The 21,053-nt window shown below is 42.6% G+C and overlaps 1 protein-coding gene across 5 annotated transcripts in view; it reads left to right on the top strand.

Annotated features, from left to right (window-relative positions):
- Positions 1-21,053, top strand: part of Stox2 (storkhead box 2) — a 229,789-nt gene that overhangs the window by 168,185 nt on the left and 40,551 nt on the right. Inside the window, exon 1 of one of the 5 annotated variants that reach the window (XM_029480540.1) lies at positions 2,539-2,607. The exons of the other annotated variants lie outside the window; for them this stretch is intronic. The gene's annotated coding sequence lies outside the window, so the exon portion shown is untranslated. Of the gene's footprint in view, positions 1-2,538; positions 2,608-21,053 lie in introns of those variants that run through there. 5 annotated transcript variants of the gene reach the window in all.

The following is a 21,053-nucleotide window of genomic DNA, read 5'->3' as shown; positions in this document are numbered from 1 at the left end:
TCTCTCTCTCTCTCTCTCTCTCTCTCTCTCTCTCTCTCTCTCTCTCTCTCTGTGTGTGTGTGTGTTTTCCCTTGCATTCGGTTTTGGTACAGAAAGTACCAGGTTCACTTACACTCTTTCTGTCCTTCCTACCTATATGTGAGAATCAGTCATTTCTCAGAGAACGTCTGGTTTCTTATAGTAGAGACTATTGAAGACCCTAGATGGTAAGTGACTAGGGTCCTTTTTCTTGTGGGTTTTCAGCAGACGGAACTGGTAACATACGTGAACATAGACACAAATGTTTCTAGAATTTAGAGAGAAATCTGGACTCTGTAGGCCTCTCCTCCCCAATCTATATTCCTCTCCCACAAGGTGTTTACTAGCTTTCTCGGCTTCACTCTACACACAGAGTTCTCTCAGAAGCACCACGCCCACACCACCGCCCCTGGTCGGTGACTCCACTTGTAATATTTAAAATTCTCGTCTCTTCTCACCCATCTGCTCCCCACCCCCAATTTCCAGAGTTTTTTGATGGCTTCATCTGCTATCATCTTCTCTTTTGTTTTCGTCTCCCTTTAAAATCCCTCGTACTGTCATCTGGGTGGGAGTTGGGAGGTTCTGTTTGCACTCTACCGTGGTTAACTGAGAAATCCATCCTACGTGCACCTTCTGTTAGCACCACGATCCTCGAAGCCTGGAAGGAAGAAAACAGCCTTCACCTTTGCTAGCTAAGATGGCTCCAGCGGTCATCTCTGCCTCGGTCTCCCATCCCGTGTTCCTTCCTTACTCCTTGCAGATGACAAAGTAGGTCCTTGTACAGTGTCCTTGACCGTTCTTGACTATCTAAGTGGGCGGGGCTTCTTTCTTTGGTACTCGGAAGTAGACCTTCAGGGATGCAGGCAGGACTACAGAGGGTTCTCCCAGTCTGTGTTCCCCGGCCGGGTCCTGCTCTTCCCCCACCGCCCCCTCGGTTACTCGGGGGCTACAAATCTGCCCATTGCGGCTTATTTCACACTGATAAAAATGAACAGCACAACCACGGAGGAAACAGAATCCAAGTCGGTGTTCCCAGGCTGTTGTTGCTCTCCTCCTTTTTTCATTTGATTCAAATCAGTGCAGACTGGCCTCCTTCGCAATAGCACTTGCACCTTCTGAACTTCGATGTTTGCTGTCTCTGCGCGTTCAGCCTGCTCAGAGCTTATTGTGTAGGTGGCAGGCTCAGATACCTTCAAATTTAAGATGTTTATCTTCAAAGATGCCTTTGGTATCCTCCCTAGTGACAAAGGTTTGGCTCAGGACGTAGAGGGAATTTTCAGAAAAGACGATGAAAGGAGGAGCCATCATCCTTGAAGCAGTTGGGAATGTTGGATTTATTTCTCTTTGCTTTGGTAAACAAAAGCTGGCATTTCTTTCCATGGGTTCTCAGCGGTGGGGCTGCCGCCTTGGTAGAGACTGGTGGGCAAATGGAACCCATGCAGTAGGTTGCCAGCCTGGCGATTTTTGCCAGGACTTCTCTAAGCACTTGCCATATTGGCAGTGCCCCCTCCACCCTCCAATCCTCTCTGTGCTTATTTATTTATTTATTTATTTACTCACTCACTCTGCTTGCATCGTGGAATTCTGGGTAAAGCTGTTTTAAGTCAGAATCATGTTAAAACAACAACATTTAAGAGAATATTTTGACCAAGAACAATGCAAATATTGCAACATACATAATCTATGCCAAATTGGCTTACAGATTTCAAAACAGGAAGAGTGTTGTTAGCGACGTTCATGGTTTGGTTTTGCTTTGCTGCAGATTAGGTTTAGCGACAAATTCCATCTGGCTACAGCTACATGCAGTCTCTCCATTGATTGGTTATATTGGGACTTCATGGGAGTGTCCTTCAGTTAGCTTTTCCCAGCATTTTTTAAAGCTCCATTGAAGAAAAAAACAGGGTGAGGGGGGACGGGGAGGGAGAAAAGAGAAGGACCCTGCATTGTTTCAATTTGCGTCCAACATGCAAAACATAGTTCTAAAATTTTAATTAGCTAAGTGAGCGGTGAAAAGAAAAAAAAAAGTAATAGAACAAGCCTCGGTGAGCAGCTGGGATGTGTTGCCATGACAACAAGTTCAGCAGGGCTGCCAGCGAGCATGTCAATGGGTAATATTGGGAGAGGGCTTTGCAACAGTGCCTGCTAGCCACAATGTGATTGGTCACGCCTCTGTTGTCTTTGTGTGAACCGGTGGATGCTGGGTAAGACCCAGAGTGAATGCTCAGCTTGTCTCAAGGCTGCAATGAGGTAATGCTTCGGAATCTTTGGGGATTAGGAGCTCCTGGCTCCGAACGACTGCAGTTTAGAGCGCTCTCCTTTCTCTTTGCCTTAATTACTGACTGTAACCCGTAAGGAAGTTTTACAGCTGCCTTCATTTGTTCTTTTATATGGGCTTGCGTTGTATTACAGATAACACGTGCAGACGTGGCATATAGAATCTCAAGCGTAGTCCAAAAAAAAAAAAAAAAAAAAAAAGAGATAACCCTCCATGTTATTCATCCTGCATAGAGTCAACATGCATTTGATCTCTGGCATCAGTGACAATATCTCTTGGTGGATAAATGATATTTTAAAGTGCATTTGTGTTGGGTAAGCAAACTTGTTCCTATCTGGAGACGATTTTGGCATTGATTACTTTTTAGAGTCTTTTGTATGACTAGTGTTTATGATAGCCATGAGGGGGTTGCAGAAAGTGCCAGTTTTGCTCGTTTTTGATTCCTTGAGATTGGCCAGTTTATATCCTGATAATGATCCTACAGGGTTTTTGTTTTTTGTTTTTTGTTTTTTTTTCCATTAATCGAACAGAATACGTGGCTGCTTCAGAATGATCTACTGAATAAATGCGTTGACCGTTCAAACTCGAATCTAAAAAGGGAAGTCGTGTTTACAGACGGCAGAGAGGGAGGGCTGTGGATGGGTGGTTTGTGAAGCACGGAGGGTGCTGGTGACAGAGACAAACTCCTAAGCCCCGACCCTGGTTCTCTGTGGCACCATGACTCAGATCCTCTCCAGGATCTGTTCAGGTAGTCTGGGAACGTTTTGTCAGATTTGTGGGTAGTAAACTGGTGCCCTATGACGGTTGGGGCAGCATCTACATCGGTGGTGTCCCTAACTAGTGGGGGGAACTGCACTGGATGATTGGATTCATCCCAGCTCCAGAGAGAAGTGTGTGAGCCAGCGTTTGGACCCAGCTGCTGCTGTATTGGCTTCTTGTTGTATTCACCTTGCAAACTGTTCCTAGAAAAGGCCTAAGTCTTTAAATGAATAAGCAGAATGAAACCACCTCAGCAACAAGAAATGCCTATTTCTGCCCCTGCAGAGCATGGTGAACTCTGCCAGTTGCCCAGCTTTATCTGAGGTCAGGCCACAGAGTGTCTCGGAACCTAGTTGATTATCCAGCGGGACCATCACCTCAGGAAATTCAAAGCAGTTAAGCAGTGGGTAGAAGGTTTCACCGAGCATCAAACTGACCCCTCTATGCATTTAAAGACTTGAAAGCCTGGTTGACTTTCACTCTGTTTATATGTCTTTGAGAATAATAGACCTTCCTAAAGAGAAGTAGAGGGAACGTTGTAACTGGCTTTTAAAATAATTAATTGGAAACATTGTAGCAAGAGTACCATCTTGTGATGTGACTTTTTCCAACGGGTTGATTCTCTCTAGTGGTGCAGATACTGGAACCAGACAGCAGGTTCTTAGACGAAGAGTGCAAAGGCCCTTGAGCTACGCAGGCTTGGAGTCCTTTGTCTAAAACAAAGCAGAATGTAGGAACCCAGAGAGGGGAAAAAAAAAATCCACCTGTTGGCAAGACTGGCACTTCCTCATTATAAACACATTAATGTTCTGAAGCCTGCCTTTCCCTGGGGGGAGGACCGTTGCAGCTCCAAATCTCAGACATGCTTTGCTAATTTAAACACTTTTGAGGTTCATTAATAATTTAGTTTACATAAGATTGGATCCTATGTAATGCCCACGCCAGTGAGTAAAAGCAGGATCTTTCTTAACCTTCATCCCCTGTGTAGGCTACATAGTCTCCTTTGCTTTAAGCTTGAGAAGTAAAATGTATTTATCATCACAGGTAGGTGTGCCCCATTTTGTACTACAGGCTGACTGATTTTCCTTAGTCAACTGTCAAAATTCAAATATTTGATATTCGAATGACTGGTGGGTCTCATTTGACTTTGCAAAACAATCTTCATTATACAGCCCTCCCAGCACTTTGAAGATATGCAAAATTAATACAGTAAAGACAGTGAAATAAAAGGCTAGGAAAGGTTGTGTTGCTTCTATTGCAGTTTTCAAGGCTCTTAACTATTTTGAAAACCCTCTTCAGGAGGAGTTCCTGCAAGTTGCAACTGGTGTGAGCCATTATGTCTTGTGACAGGTTCCACAATGAGTGACTTGTGATTGATGCGAAGCCCAATGCCCAGAGAGGAATCGTAGCCCGAATTGCCCTGTTTCTCTTGCCCCACTAATATTATCAAGTGAACCCAGTAGCTTAGCGTGGGGCTTTGCTCTGACATAATGTATGCCGGTTAATGCTTCTGCTCTGTAAAGTCTCCCCAAACATGATCCTTCAGGGCTGTCTAGAGAAAAAAAATGTGACTGTAGATAATTTGAGTCGTTCAAGACTTTAAAAATGCCTTTCATGACAAATTCCCCATTAGAGACAAGTCTCAGCCCTTGCCCTGTGTTTACAAAAGGGGTTTAGTTGTAATAGGCAGTGCTTTTTTGGAAAATGCAAAAGTGAAAAAAGAGAATTAAAGAATAAACGCGAGGAATCTGGAAGGCAGAATGTCAAGAGTATTAAAGCTTTGTGAGCAGACAAAAGTCCCAAGTCTGAAGTTCTTGGGTGTAATTCTGGGACACTTGTTGGTTTTAGATTGGTATTTCCACAATAACGCCCACTCCTCCTGTTCCCCCTTCTCCTCCTCCTCCTCCAGTCAGGTGTGGGCAAGTAACTTGGGGACAGAGTGCCCACCTGGGTCATTCCTGTAGAGTCAGTTCCTTTAGATGACAGTGGTAAGCAGTAGAGAGTGGCTGTCCTCCTACTGAGAAAATCATGGTGGCTTTTACATGGACTTTTATTGTGACACCCGAAGGTCAGATCTGGGAACTTCATTCACAAAATGTATTTTGGATTGTTTGTGTGCTCTGTTTTTATTAATTAATCCAAATTTGCAATCCTACTGCTTCAGCCTTTCAAGTGCTCAGACTATAGTCCTATGGTACCATGAATGGGACAAAAATAATTTTTTAAGTGAAACTGATTATTACAAGAGGATCTCTGTATCTGTGTTGCTAAGATATTTCTGATAGGATGCAAATAAACTTTTGTGCCAACCCAGAGTCTTAATCATTGAGATAGGAGCTAATTTGAAAGACTTGTTTTGTTTGTGAAGGAGGGATTTTTGTTGTTGTTGTTTTGTTGTTGGATGAATGACATGAAAAAAAAAAAAACACTTGGAAGAGTACTTGATGTAGAGAACGGATTTTTAGTTGGACTGCTGGTCAATATTCAGTTGTTTTGTTTGGAAAGAACCCATCTTCAGAACCCCATGACCTAGAATCTCTTTGGATATGTTATGTCTTACATATTTAAGTGGTTTTCATATGTCAAATGCTGATGTATTTGGAGCTGCCTTTGTTTATATCAGTATGACGATGTTGTGTTTATTTCATAATGCTCTAACAGTGGATCCAGGGGTCCTGTCTTGTCAATTATAGTTCTTTTTTTTCTGCGCTTTTCTAAGTTGGAAGTTTGTTACTTATAGGTTTATAGGTCCACAGCGCTGTGTCTTGGTCTTTCTTTTGTCCTCAAAGCATCGAGACCAGCACTGACTGCCAACCAGATTCTGATCTATGTAGAGTAGATGTTTTTTAAAAGGGGGTGTCTTATTTGAAATACTTAATGAATGCTATTCCTGATCTCAGAAACACCAAATGGAAGTGTTTTGTGACGTTTTAGATGTGCTGTCTGTTGAAGTGCCCTATGACGTCATGGCATTACCTTTTATCCCTTCTTTCTATTGGTTCACCTAAGCGTTTGTAGTCTTGACATTTGAAATTAGGGAACTAAAGGTGGCGAAGTTATGATTAGTAATCAAAGCATCTCTTCACGTCTTTGTTTTCTTGACTGTCCGCTGTGCTTGCATGTTGAGCGTGTTCTTAGTGTGCTGAGACATGGGGTTTGGGATATGGGCAGAGTCAGTTTGAGTAAGACAAGATGTGCCATCTACTTGCTTCCAGACATAGAATAAGTAACTGAATACTGGACATCAGAGTTATATTTACATCACAGAGTGAGTGGCATTAAGTTAGGTGACCTCTGTACAGTGCCTGGCAGGAGATAGCACTTCAGTAAATGACCCCATGTGTATTTCATTGCTAAAATAACCAGGTTCTTTATTCTTCCTGAGATATCTTTACTGATGGGTTAGGAGTAATCTTATTTGTTCTTTCAGCTCTGGTAGTTGCTTAGAAAGAATATCTTTCTGATATAGTTAGGGCACTTTGTTACCTGTTCTCATATAATCACCATGCTTTTTTATTGGATCCCAAATAAGGTTGCAAGTTTTAGCAGTGGTGGTGCATTCAGGAGGTAGAGGCAGGCAGATCTCTGTGAATTCGGGGCCAGCCTGGTCTATCCAAAAGGATGATGATGATGATGCAAGCTGAGTATGGTAAGATACAGGTATACTCATAGCAGTTGGAAGGTGGCGGCGGCAAGAGGGGTGTGAATGAGAAGCCAGCCTAGGCTATCCAGTGATACTCTTTTTAGAAGAAATAAAAGGATGCTGTTTGTGTCCATATATTTAGAGTACAAGGGCTTTTGCCAATAGAAAGCCAGTAACTATAAGAAAGCCTTGGAAGGATAGCTAATTCTGGCCATCAAACCTGAAGTCCATGGAAGAGACAGACTTTCAGAAGGCCAGTTGCTAAGCCAAGGGGCAGTGACGTGGCCAACAGGGAAGAGACGGACATGAGGGCATGGAAAGACGTGAGACTCCTCTACTGATTCCTCAGAGAATGGGGAGGGAGGTGGTGGGTGGAGACACGGCAGGAGTCCTGCGTCTGTAGGTCCTGTCATCACTTTGGTGGTACTGCCACAGGCTCACACCAGAAGATAGGAGAGGGGACAGGATATATGGCAAAGAGAAATTTGGTCTAGGACATGTTGAGTCTGAGACCGTGGGAGGGAGACAGCGATGGGCATCACAGAAGAGTTTCAGGACCAGAGCAGACACCTCGGCGCCCATAAGTGCTAATGCCTAAGACAAAACCTGGGATTATGGAGGGAGAGTGGGCAAAACTGTGCAGCTCGGGAAGCAAGCAGGGCTGATATTGGATCCCTTGTGAGTGTTCCTTCTTAGAGGCAGAACAAGGACGCAGTTACAGGAGGAGGAAACTCAGACCCGAGTGGGGAGTGGAGATTCCAAATGTCCATTTCATAATCTATACAAAATGGATTGCCCCCAGAGAAATGTGTGAGTCAATGGCCTAGAATTCAGAAGCCTACCTGAGAAGAACTATAGGTACCATGCTTAGGTCTGCATTTCGTTGGCAGGCTTGTGACTCTGTCCAGTCCCCCTAAGCCTTCCACCTTTTCACCCCCAATCTCTTCTAGCATCGGTTTCTTTGGAGGTTGCCCTCGTGGAGGTGAGGTGTCACGCATTGCTTCTAACTAGTCATGGACTTAAAAGTAGGAGCTGGAGAAGTGACTCAGTAGGCACAAGCACTGGCCATTCCTCAAGAGGACCCAGGCTTGATTTCTTGTTCTCACACGGCAGCTCACAACTGTCTGTGGCTCTGGTTCCAGGGGATCCAAATGCACATGAAATAAAAATAAATACATGAAAAAGGTATATTAATAAGCTAAATTATGTAGATGGCTAGATTAAGAAGAGGAAGACATTAAGGTTTCAAAACAAAAACCTGGAGTTAAAAATAGATGCTACTAGGGTGGCAAGATTATTCAGTGAGTAAATTCATCTGCTAACAAGCCTGGTGACATAAGTTTGATCCCTGGGACCGCAAGGTAGGAGAAGGGCATTCTGCTCTCTACTCACATGCTGCGGTGCACACATACACACACACACACACACGCACACACACACACGCACGGAGCTTACCTTTATGAAAACTTTTTATGTTGTCCTAAGGAATCCCCTTTCCATGGTCCCTGGTGAGATAATTGTCCACACATCACACATCCATCCACCCGAATTTGGGACATTCTAGTTTGGCTTCCAGGTGGCCAGCACAGGACAGCTCAGGAGACAGAAATCCTGTCACCTCTAGTACAGCAATCCTGGTGATGAAAAAAACCAACTCTTTCCTGGACCACTCTGTGGTCCAGAGCCAATTTATCAAAAGGATCTTTCTTATAAGGATTCTCTCTCCCTCCCCGCCCCCCTCTTCCTTTTTCTTTTCTGTTTTTGTTGGAGAGTAGGCTGGTGGGGCAGGGACTGTAGAGGAATAAAGGGCAAATAGTATACCATAGGAAATGGACCATCCTCACATGTGTAATGAAGAAGTGCACATGACCAAGCCACTAAGCAAGGGTGTTTCGATTCTAGCACAGAGAAATAGGGTAGAGGAGCCCACTGGGGTAATGTCCTTCTTCGTCAGCCTTTGTTCTGAAGATAAGTCTTCTAGGAGCTGTGGAACTTTAAAGGGGGCAGTTTTGTTAGTCCTGAGAGCACTGATTCCATTATTATGAAATAAGAATGTGGCGGACATGCTGATTTTGGAGAAGGTAACAGAAAAACTTACTATTGGGCACAAGTCATTGTGGTCTCTCCATCAATGTATGGGCCTCTTGAAATGACATTAAAAACTTCGTGTGGCTGATATTTATCAAAGAAAGGCTGAAAAGATAAACGTAGAAGGGAAAAAATATCTGATATGATGCTTAGCCATGATATTTGTGGCCAGGTTTTATATCTTTAGAATTATAGCAGTTCAGTATTTACACACATTTACTATGAGAGTTCGGTGTGCTCTGTACTTATTCCTAATTTGTATTAACTCTGGTCTTGAAGCATGTGGGCCTGCAGCTCTTAGATGTTAAATTGATGATGGATCTGGTGTTGGGGAACTATTGACTGGTGGCCATAGTTCTGATCAAGCCAAGGTTGCAGATCAATGACCAGTCACCTTGCAGAATTAAGTGCCACATTGCTCTTAGCCCAGTAAAGAAAGGTGTTTTCCATCCTCATGTTGGTTCTTGAATTTCACCCATGACTCGTGTGTGCTGTGTGTGTGTGTGTGTGGTGGTGGTGTATGTGTGTGTAATGTGGTGTTTGTGTGTGTGTGTGTGAGAAGTGTGTGATGTGTGAGGTCTGTGTGTGTGTGTGAGGTGTGTGGTGTGTGATGGATGTGTTTGTGTGGGTGTTGTGTGAGTGTGGTGTGAGGGTGTATGTGTGGTTTGGGATGTGTGTGTTTGAGGAATGTGTGTAATGTGTGTGCATGTGGGGATGAGGTGTGTGTGTGTTGTGAATGAGGTTGTTTGATGGTGTGACTTGTGTATGTGAGGGATGTGTGTGAGGGCTTTGTGTGTGAAATGTGAGTTGTATGTGTGTGTGAGAGAGGGGGGGGTATGTGCATGGTGTGTGAGTTGCGTGTGTGTGTGTGTGTATGGTGTGTTTGTATTGTGTGAGTTCTGTGTGTTTATGGTGTGAGTTGTGTATATGTATGGTGTGAGTTGTGTGTGTGTATGATACGGTGTGGGAGCGATGTGTATTGGAGAGGCATGTGTGTCTGTTTATACATGTGCACTTACATTTCACCCAACCTTTTCCTGACTTTGAATTAGAAGTGAGTCTTTGCTCACACTATAATCCCACAAGCATCAGTACATGGTGTTATATATTAGATACTTCAGACATAACCTCAGTTCACCGAATTCCTACCAGCGACATGCAGACAGATTTTGTGCAAGATCTCTTAGCCACAGGGTGAACAGCAATGTGACAGTTTCTCAGTTGGTCTGAATGACTTCAGGAGCCCTGCTGTCTTGAACAGACCGAGTTCATTTTATTTAACTGAGGAAGTCCTGGGCCCCATTTCCTGAGCCGGGTTTCACCATTGTCCCTCAGCAAACTTCAAGGGTGCTAAATATTTATGGCAGAAGTGTGCTCACGGAAAAGCAGTTATCACCTCCCTACAAGAGAAGTGTTTGCCAGACTGAAGAGCTATCTCGGTGCTCACTGTTCTCCTAGAAGACCCAGGTTCAGTTCCAGCCCCCACCTTCCCATCAGTCAACTTAAACCACCTGTAACTTTAGTTCAGGGGCTCTGACATCCTCTCGTGCCCCCATTTTAGGGACCGGCATGTAGAATCCACATAAACTCATGCAGCCTCACATACATACACAAAAATAAAGAAATAATCCTTTCAAAAAGTGTCTGTGGGACTCATTGGTAAAGAGCTGCCAGAGCCGGGGTGCTGGCTGCTCACTCTGCCTCACTCTGACCCTACTGTGAGGCAGATGGAAATGAAAAGTTCCCATCCCCCATCCATTGGGGTAAGACACACAATGACACACAACTTTTCTGCAGAGATGCTTGTGCTCCCTATATGTGCTCCCTGTTTGACTTTCCACTCCACATGCTGACACAGTAGACTTCCAAAAATAACCTTGCCCACTTAAACACAAAGCTTCTGGTCCGCAGGCATTTCACCATCCCGTTATAAAAAGGTCTTCACATATCTGATGTGAACCTGGCCTTCGTGGGCCCCAGATCACTACTGGGTCATATGCACCAGTGGGAAGGCCATTAGAATTTGGGGTTTGTGATTTATGTGTGCAGATGTCACTGTTGAGATGTGGTGTTTGAAGGTTAAGCTTGGGGTGGAATTTGTTTGTTTGTTTGTTTGTTTTTTTAGACAGGGGTTTTCTATGTGGAACTCACTCTGTAGACGAGGCTGGCCTCGAACTCAGAGATCAACCTGCCTCTGTCTCCTAAGTGCTGAGATTAAAGGCGTGCACCCACTACCAACTGGCAGGATGGAATTTCTTGAGTTGGTGGACTGAAGAAGTCTAGCTTACTCATATGTTAAGCATCTTTGAGTGACTGGCAGGTCACAGTAGCAATAACTTGAGGCAGAAGAACTGGAGAGCCCCAGGAGAAAGCCTAGGCACCCACCTATTTCTCCTCTACTTGCCCTCAGCCAAGGAGAAGGTGGGAGACTTTGGAAGCACACACGACTCTCCCCTGGGCCCTGGAGCTGAAAGGCGGAGGTTAAAATGGGAGGTGATAGGCTCAGTAATCACAGATGTGGCTAATGATAGGGTTTGTGGGAGTCTGATTTCTCCGAGTCTATCGACTACTGAGGACAAAGCTCATTAGTGCTGTGCCAGGATGGGCTTGGAGAAAGGGCAGTTGGCATATTGTCTGTCAGTCTGGCCTTCCCATCAGTTACTCCAAAGAACACGATATGGCAAAGCCAGAATCACAACAGAGCAGGTAACGTTTAGCCCCGACTCTCCACCATCATCACATAGTGGGCAAAGAAGCATTTGCTATGTGGAAAACAGGTGAACTGCAGTGGGGTCTTTTTAAAACGTACACAAAACCTAACGAGCAAACAGACAAAAATGAGCTCTCAGCCACACCAGCCCTAAGTCAAAGTCAACCTTCATTGTAGATAAAGGCCAAGACGAGCATACATCCCTCAGCAGTAACAGGGCCATCTGAAACAACGAGAGGTCCCTGCAGATTCAGTTTCTGAGAGAGGTGGAGGAGCAGGCTCACTGTGCCCTGTTCCTGTGACTGAACGCAGCTATAAACCTGGACAGACTGTGTGTCAGGGATGCTCCAGGACTCTGAGAAGTGAGTTGTTGCGCGAGCATGTTGCAGGGGTGGGGGTGATGTCAAAATTTGAAGCTCAGCCCAGCTGGCGTATGTTTGTGTGTAGTGTTCTTCTATGAAGAGCAGACTCAAAGGTAGAAAACCCAGAGGACACACTGGTGTGGACAGAGTGATCTCCAAGCGGATCCTACACGTTTATACCTGAACATCAGGAAAGGAGATGACTGCCTTTGAACAGAGTGGAGCTCAAGCTGTGTGTCTTACATTCTTCTCTGTGTGCGTGCATGCATCCATGAGTGTGTTTGTGTGTGTGTGTGTGTCTGTCTGTCTGTCTGTCTGTTCGTCTCTGTCTGTTTTCCCTCACATTGGTAGTCAGACTTGCTGCAGGCACTTAAGTCTGTGGAGGACGGTGTCTTAGTTTCCTTTCTGTTGCTATGATAAAAGACCTTGAGGAAGAAAGGGCTCATTTGACTTACAGTTCCAGATTTCATCACTGAAGGGAAGTCACAGAGGCAGTAGCGTTAAGAGTTAAGATCTCCTGCCACAGCACACCCGCAGCCACAAGCAGGCAGCAAAGCAAATGCTCACCCGCTTCTTCTCAACTAGCTCCCCCCTCTCTTAAACAGTTCAAGACCCAGCCCATAAAATGATGGCTTACACAGTGGGCAGGATCTTCTTGCATCAATGAACAATTGAGAGCATCCCCGACAGACATGCCCACAGGCCATCCTGATCTAAATAGTACCTCATTAAGACAAGTTGACAACTGAACCAACTGGCAGAGCTGAAGAGGTGCTCAGTGGTTAAGTCCCCTGAATGCTTTTCCAGTAGGACCTGGGTTCATGTCCCAGCATCCACATGGCAGCCCACAACTGTCTATAACTCCTGTTTCAGGGATCTGATTCCTTCACACAGACATATATGTGGGCAAGACACCAATGTACATAAAATTTAAAGAATACTGAATTAATTTAAGAAGTCTAATCATCACTTCTTGTGATTGATAAAAGGAGCTGTGGTGCCAATGAAATATATCTTGATTACTTTTTCCCTCTTTTCTCTCCTCACTTGGCACCAGCGGCCTTTAGCCCTGAACTGACTTTCTAGTTATACCAGGGAGGAGGCTGAGACTTCTCACCCTGAACTTAACCATGTTGACCATCTGCTTCTAAAAATATAGTCTGAATTCAGTACTACTCCTGGGATTTAAGTACTCAGAGTCTTATAATAATTATTATTGCAGATGGAATGGATCTGTAGGTGGAGTGGTCTCTGGATGGCCTTTCCTTCAGTCTCTGCTCCATTTATCATGTGAGGATGTCACAGTGATCTCGGTTCACGTAGGAAGAGACAGTGGACAGTCGTAGTCATGGCAGGGCCATAGTCCTGGATTTTCAGACTAAGACTTAATTATCACAACCACTGTCCAGAACTGTGGGACTAGAGCAGAGTGGGGATTCTATAATAAGCAAAATTAGAAATGTGTGGATGACCTCCATGCTAGTGTAGTTAACAGACAAGATTGTGGATATGAAAATAGATAGAAATTTCCAGGCTTACCCAAAAAGATTAAAAAAAAAACATTTAAAAAGTAAATAGAGTATTACAGATGTGTAGTGTAAGATAACCAACGGCCACCATTTTAGACAAAATAATGGAACTGGAAGGAGTTATACACAAAAATTAAATTTGATAAAACATATAAACTTTAAGATTCAAGAAGCTGAACAAACTCAAACAGGAGGAACTCAAGGAAATCTGGTCCAGACCCCTTGATAAACCACTTAAAATCCAACTTCTTAAACTAGGACTCAATTCTTCATCTAAAACCCCAGTGAGCACATTCATCTTATTAGCATGCAAATTTGTTTTCATCTTACTAATGAAAAATCAAAATGTATACAAAATAATTTCTTTAAATTTATTATTACTATTACTATTTATTATTATTATTAAATTTAACAATACAGGTGTTTTGCCTGCATGTATGTCACTGCACTGTGCCCACCAAGGACAGAAGATGATGTCAGATGCCCTGGATCTGGGTTTATAGATAGTTACGTTTGTGGACAGCTTTGTGGGGTCTGGGAATCAAGTCTGAGTGCTCTGGAAGAACAGCCAGTGCTCTTAACCACTGAGCCACTACTTCAACCCCTAAAACAAATTTCTTATGACTTATTATCAGGACATATTTGATTTGTATGCTTATATATCTAGGGTCATATAAAAATGTCTTATATACAAAAGTCTGTGAATGGGAGAAATTTTAAGAAACCTTGGGTTCAAAACAAAACAAAATCAATCTTACTAACAACTAGTTAGAAAACGAAGCATTGTATATAATAAAGCAAGCTGAATGCCATGCGCGTGAAATTCTCATTGGAAACCACAGAGGCTGGAATGAGATATTCATACTCTCCAAACATGAAGTCGAAATGATGAAGTTCTTAGATCCTGAGAGAGAGAGAGAAAAAAAAAGACTCACCAAGGGAAAACTTGCTCTAGAAGACAGATCAATGACAGAAAATAATACAGGAGAGCATGAAAACAAACAAACAAACAAACAAACAAACAAACTCAACAGTGGCAAGTATTTTGTAAATACAGTTGTTTTTGAGTTCTCTAACGAGTGACTCGTCAGTAGCTAGCACATGTTGTGCAATGGAAACAGTCTCCATTATGTGCGATGAACGCACATGGCAATCACAGTGTAAAGAGGGAAGGAATCAGTGTGGTGGTAAGGTTCACCACTCAACGGAACAAAAGGTCCGTTTTAAGTGTACAAGGTCTTGTAGTCATTTCACCGTTGCTCTGAAATGATACTCGACAGAGACAAAACGTAAGGAAAGAAAGACTCATTTTGGCTCATGGTTTCAGAGAATTTGGCTCGTGGTTACAGGGTCCCAATCATTTGTACATTGTGGTGGAGGAGGGCTCTTCACCCCCAGGCTGCACACAAAACAGTGAGCAAGACGGAGAGTGGACAGAGAGAATACATCCTCAGGGACCCACCCAGGGAGATCTCCTTCCAACCAGACCTCTCCTTCTACAGTATCTACACTACAATTACACCATCAACTAGAGGCCAAACATTTCATATTCAGTCTGAAACACTGTAACGATTAAGTGCATATATTAAAATGTCAAGGTCAACAACCCAAAGCACTGTACCAAAACATAGCAAAACTTCAGTAAATAGAATAATAAAAGCATTCCAAATATTCAAATGAAAAAAAGGAACGGAAAAAAAATGGTGTAATAAAATCAGTGGGGGGAAAAAAAACAAAGTAATAAATGGTTTATCTAAATCCCATCATATGATTAATTGCATTAAATATTAATTATCTACTTAGTAGTTCATAGAAATCATCAGGGTGTTCTTAAATGATTGAATACACTATGTATAAGTAATGCCTTTTAAATATAATGATGTAAGTAGTTTTAAAGCATCAGATTTTTAAAAATACAATGAAAACATTAAGAAACCCTGAGTTCAAAACAAAAGAAAAACAGAAAGCTGGATTGACCATGTTAGCGTCAAAAAAAGCAGATTTCATGGTAAGGTAAGCAAAGCTATGAAGGTACATAACAGAAACTGAATATTTATCAAGTGTATACATGCATACACATAAGTTTGGATAAAGCTGAAAGGGAAAAGGGACAGTCCTGATTTAGACTTCAGTATGACTCTCCCTCTGTGACAGCAAGAATGAGTGGGCAGAAACCAGAAAGGATGGAAAAAAAAACAAAAAACAAAAAACAAAGCACACCATCAGCCTACTGAGATCACACTGACTTCTCTGAGATTTCTCCTCCGAATAGTAGGACACACCCTCCTTTCAAGTCCTCAATGCACACTCCCAAGGACTGCCAATATAACAAACTCAAAATTAAAACAAAGTGATAACAAAAGGAGAGAAAATTATCTACAACAGTTGTCTTACCATAATGGGACTTAACTAGAAGCCAGCCACACAGGAAGGTAATTGATAAGTCTTCAAATTGGAATCAATTAGAATACACCTTTATGTAACCCATGGATGAGAAAGGAAGTCTCTGGGACAGGAGACAATATTTTGACATGAATTAGACTGAAAATACATTGTGCCGTCATCCATGGGAACAGCCAAAGTAAGGCTTAGAGGGAGATACGTAAACAGAATCCTCATATTGGGAAAGAAAGAAACTAATATACGTAATCCCTCACTGAAAACAACAACAACAACAACAACAGCTAAGTAAACCCAAGTGAGAAGAGGAAGAAGATAATAATGAGTAAGAATTAGCTAATTTAAAGCAAAAAGAGTGAAGCAAATGGATGGAATTAAAAGCTGATTCTTTAAAGGCATTGATAAAGCTGAGAGATAGCCAGGCGGATTGACAAAAGAAATTACCAATACCAAGGGTGAAAGAGGGCACAACACTACAGTCTCTGCAGACATTGAAACTCTAATAGACAAATAAATAGCTCTATGAATGTAAATCCCATAACACAAGCAAGCAAAGCAAATCCTAGAAAGAACAAGCGGCCAAAACTTTGCTGAGAAGAACTGGGTTACCTGAATTGTCCCATGTCTTCTCAGTGGACTTATATCTAAAGAAGGTCCAAACGCAAAGATTTTTTTCCAGGTCTAGATGACATCACTGGAGAAGGCTGCCAAACATTCATCGACTGAACACGGGGTCAGCATGATCTCCTTTAAAAATAGAAGGACGGGCAATCAGTCCCAACCCATTTTACAAACTCACCATTATCCTGATGCCAGAACGAAAGACAGTACTGTAAAGTATAGATCCATCTCTTTTATGAACAGAGGTAGAAAAAAAAATCTTCTACAAAATATTAGTCCGTTTAATCCTACAATATATAAAAAGAATACTAGGTAATGACCACGTGGATTAAGCCTTAGAGTGGAAGAAGGCTAATTCAGTGCTTGAAGAACAGAGAGAAACCTACCACATTAGCATACTAAAGAAGAAAACTCGAATGATGGATCCACACAAAGCAGCCAACAAGATTAACACAATAGCTTTTAAAAACTTAAGAATAAAAGACAAGGTTCTTGACTCGATAATAAAAGTTTGAGATTAGTAGAATAGTTAATAGGAAAGACTCAATACCCTGCTTTCAAGACGGAGAACAGGGCAAAGATAGCCTTATGTTCTACACCATCCTGGAATCCCTAGCCATTGCAATGAGGCAAGGGATGTGCATTTAAATAAAACTAATCTTAAGCAAATAGCTTGATGGACTAGGGAGAAACCTTACAAGAAATCCACCAAAGCACTGCTAGAACTACTTGGCTACTTGGATTACAAAATTATACTATCTGTGTGCTGACTAGTTCAGTAGTTCCATTGAGGTTAACTATATCCATACCATAAAAGCCAGAGGTTTCATTCCAACTACACACAACCTTGTGGATGAATTTCTACACTGTGGTCAATGAGAATAGTCAGTCTAGAAGAGCTAGGACCACAGTCTAGAAAAGGCAAAATGGCTTGGTGGCTTTTAGGAAGTGATGGAATGGTTTTATAGCTGACTGTACCTTCCTTGGCTGTGATGTTATGAATATATAGCTATTTATTTATTTGTTCATATTTGCAGAACTCCAACCATCAAAAGACTTCAGTTTTGTATCAGTCAATTTTTAAGTATTATGTTTGACATGGTTGAAAAGTATTATGATCGCCTGTTGATTAACTAGATCCATGCTCTTCAGCAGAAATGTCTAAGATGATGAAAATGTTCCAGTATGCCAAATAATAGCCCTTGTGGCCATTGAGCGTTTGAGCAGAGGAAGTAACTATTGCATTGGCTTTATTTAAGTTAGCCCCAGCCATACATGAATGCTAGCTTTTTCTACTGGACAGCACAGATACAGACAAATCCTATCATCAGGACAGACAGCAAAGAAATTCTATTACTTATTTAGTTGGATTTTTTTAAAGACAAGTTTCTATCATAGGTAAACTCGTGATCCTCCTGCCTCTGTATCCTGAGCGCACTGCCATGCCTAAGTTTCAATTGTATTTGAATCAGTTAACTGATTAAATTATTTATTTGTTTCTGTGCTGGAAACACAAAGAACTACCTCAGCATAAGCGTTCTATTAGGTGAGTAATCTGTTTGTTCATGAGGGTATACAGCAGACCAAAACCCAGATAATAGTTTAAGTCGACAAGTGTAATGGATTCCCCTTATCTATGGGAGAATTGTTCGAAGAAACCCAGTGGATGATTGAAGCTATTTACATGATTGATAGTGTTGTAGTTTTCCTACACATTACTTGCGATAAAATTTTAATTTATAAGATAGACACAATTAATATTTTATCAACAATGACTGAACAATTATAGGTTCTCTCAAAAATGTTAATGTTTTTCCAGCCTGTCCTTAACACATCTGAAAAAAACTAGAGTCACTACTATATTACATAAACAAGGTTTGAGCAAAGGCTGTCGTCTAAAGTCCATTACCTTGGTAACAGAGACTCCTGCTAAGTGCTTAGCAGGCAGGTAATATATACAGAGTGGAAACACTGGACAGAGGGATGATTCAAAACCCCGGTCGAGCACATCATCACATTATGCAAAACAGCATGAGGTGTAAAACTTACAAATCATTCCTTTCTGGAATTTTCCACTTACTCTCCTCAGATCATGAGTGACTATAACTGAAACCCCCAAGGGAAGACTGAAGATAAACACTAGCTACTGATTTGGCTGTTGGTAGGTACCAAAAACATGGCGGCGGGCACAAATGTCTGAACCTGTGTCATTCCAGGTAGTAGGAACAGTGTCTGGATAGGCTTTAGGCACGAGTCACAGGGCATCTTGAGACACCAGGAAAGCAGTATGCTGAGGCGAGGGTGTATGGATAGTGGCTTGCTCTTTCTGACAAGCAGCTAAGAGAAGTCACATGGCCTGGGGAGACGGCTCAGTGGGTAAAGCACTTGCTGTGCAAATCTAGGGACTGGGGTTTGGATTCTCAAGATTGATGTGAATACAGGCATGTTGGGGTTCACCTTTAATGCCAGTGTTTGTAACTCAGATACAGGGAGTCAGGTAGACAAACCTATCGGCAAGTTCTGAATTCATTGAGAGGCCATACCTAGAAGAGAGACATGGACACATGCCATAAAAAATAACAACGTGCAGTGTACATACTGTGTGTCCAACTCCAGTCGTGCTAAGTTCAGCTTCGTGATGGAACCTTCTGGTGAGTTCTCTTTCCACCTAGCCTGAGCTAGCTTTGCGATGCTTGTTTCCCCATTAACCAGAGCTGTGTGGGAAAGTGTCCCAGGCCACCTTTACACGATTTCTTACGTCTCACCCTCACTTAATTGGAAGCACCTTGAGGTCAGAGGTCACTTCCATAGCTGTGTCTTCTTTGCAGAACTGTGACAGCCTCTGCACCCTTCCTGTGTCCCCACACCTCAGCCTCAGAGCCAAGGAGTGCTGCCCACAGAGCGGTAACTCAGCCGTGATTAAATAAGCTGGTGATAAAGTAATTTAGTTTATTCTCTCTTCTTTGACCTTATAACTTAATTCCAGCTAAAAGAGCTCCAGGTCTCCATGATGCTGTGTCTTTAAAGCAAGAGAAACTCATTGGGAAATACCATTCTCAGGTCCGCTTTCAGGGTTTGCTGCTTGCCAAACTTGGCGGGTAATCCGAGATTAGGATTATACCCGGACTGGCTTTTGCTGTAACTTCAGGGTAAACTTAGATACTCCCCAAAGTGAAGCTCAGCTGCATATTCTGGAAACCATTGTAAATAAATCTCAAAGGTTTTATAATCCAGACAGCTGTCTGTCGTGAAGCCCAGTGAGTCTTCAGAAGGGAATCTGGGGGCTTGAGAGAGGGCTCAGTTGGTCAAGTCCTTACTGAGTAGGCCTAAGGATTCCAATTAGGACTCCCCTGCACCCATACAAAGAGCTGACAGCTATGTGCTTGCCATTACAGATGTGCCCCTGGGCTAGTATCCCTATCCAGTTTCTTGAGTCAGATTCAGTGAGAGATCTTGCCTCAAAAGTTACAGTGGAGAGCAATCAAGGAAGATGGCTGGCAAGGACCTCCGGCCACACACACACACACACACACACACACACACACACACACACAAACTAAATAGTAAATAGGGCAAAATAGAGTCTCATATTTACCCCAACAAATTGTAGGCTTCTAAAAACATGCCTTCTTTCTCCTTGCAACTGGAAACAGTTGGTAGGAATGTCTTAGAGTTATTCGCAGGTGTATTTTAGCCCAGTCGGTCACAGATGTAATCCCCTGCACACTCAAGCACTGTGTAGTAATAGTCTCATGGGGAGTGGCAGTTTCAGCTTCTCTCTCTTTCCTGTGTTTCCTTGTCATTTAATTATAAAACAAAACTGGAATTTTTCCCTTTTTACCAAAAATAAAAATTAAAAAAGTAATTGTACAGGCCCTTAGCTTTTTAAACTTTGCTTTCTTTGTCTGGATTTGCCTTTGTAGCCATCTGCCCATGAGCCTAGAATCCTTTCTGCCTCAGCTTCCCAAGGGTTAGAGTTACAGGTCCTCACCCCCAGCTCAGCCCAGTGATTTCAGCCTTTCCTGTCTTGTCTTCTGACATCAGTTAGAGGAGCCAAGAGCAGCGAGGAAAAGATGATGTCATGCTGTTCTATGGAATCTTCATGTTTTATTTGTATTTTCTTATAGGACATCTGGAGAAACCTTAGATTGTAGGTAATAGATATTACATTTCCTTTAGTGTATTTATAACCTAGTAGAGGAGTACAGAGACAGGGAAATGACTTTGGCTTAGCTCTTAACTCTCACCTGACTAAGCCAGTTCTCCCATCTAGGCCGTGGCATCATCACATCCAAAGACTACACTGGATGACTTCTGCTGTCTCCTAGCTTCGAGCCATCCTTACGCTGGTCTGATGCTGTGGGAACCATTCTGATGACAGGCCAGCTGCAAAGATGAGAGGACCACAGTGCCCACCCCTTGTTCAGGCTTCATTTGAGCCTCTCCTATCTGGAGCCACACCAAGGGTGTTTGTTCTTTAACTACTTAATTGCCATGCCTATCCTCTGTTGCATCTAATCCAATTTTAATTAAAAATGTTTTTTTTCCTCTCTCTCTCTCATTATAAGAGTACACATAAAGCCGGGTGTGGTGACGCAAGCCTTTAATCCCAGCACTTGGGAGGCAGAGGCAGGCGGATTTCTGAGTT

Source organism: Mus caroli, chromosome 8 (genome assembly GCF_900094665.2).
Source record: "Mus caroli chromosome 8, CAROLI_EIJ_v1.1, whole genome shotgun sequence".
NCBI classification, from domain to species: domain Eukaryota; kingdom Metazoa; phylum Chordata; class Mammalia; order Rodentia; family Muridae; genus Mus; species Mus caroli.
Note: the sequence above shows the minus strand (reverse complement) of the source record. Positions and strands in the feature narration are given on the sequence as shown.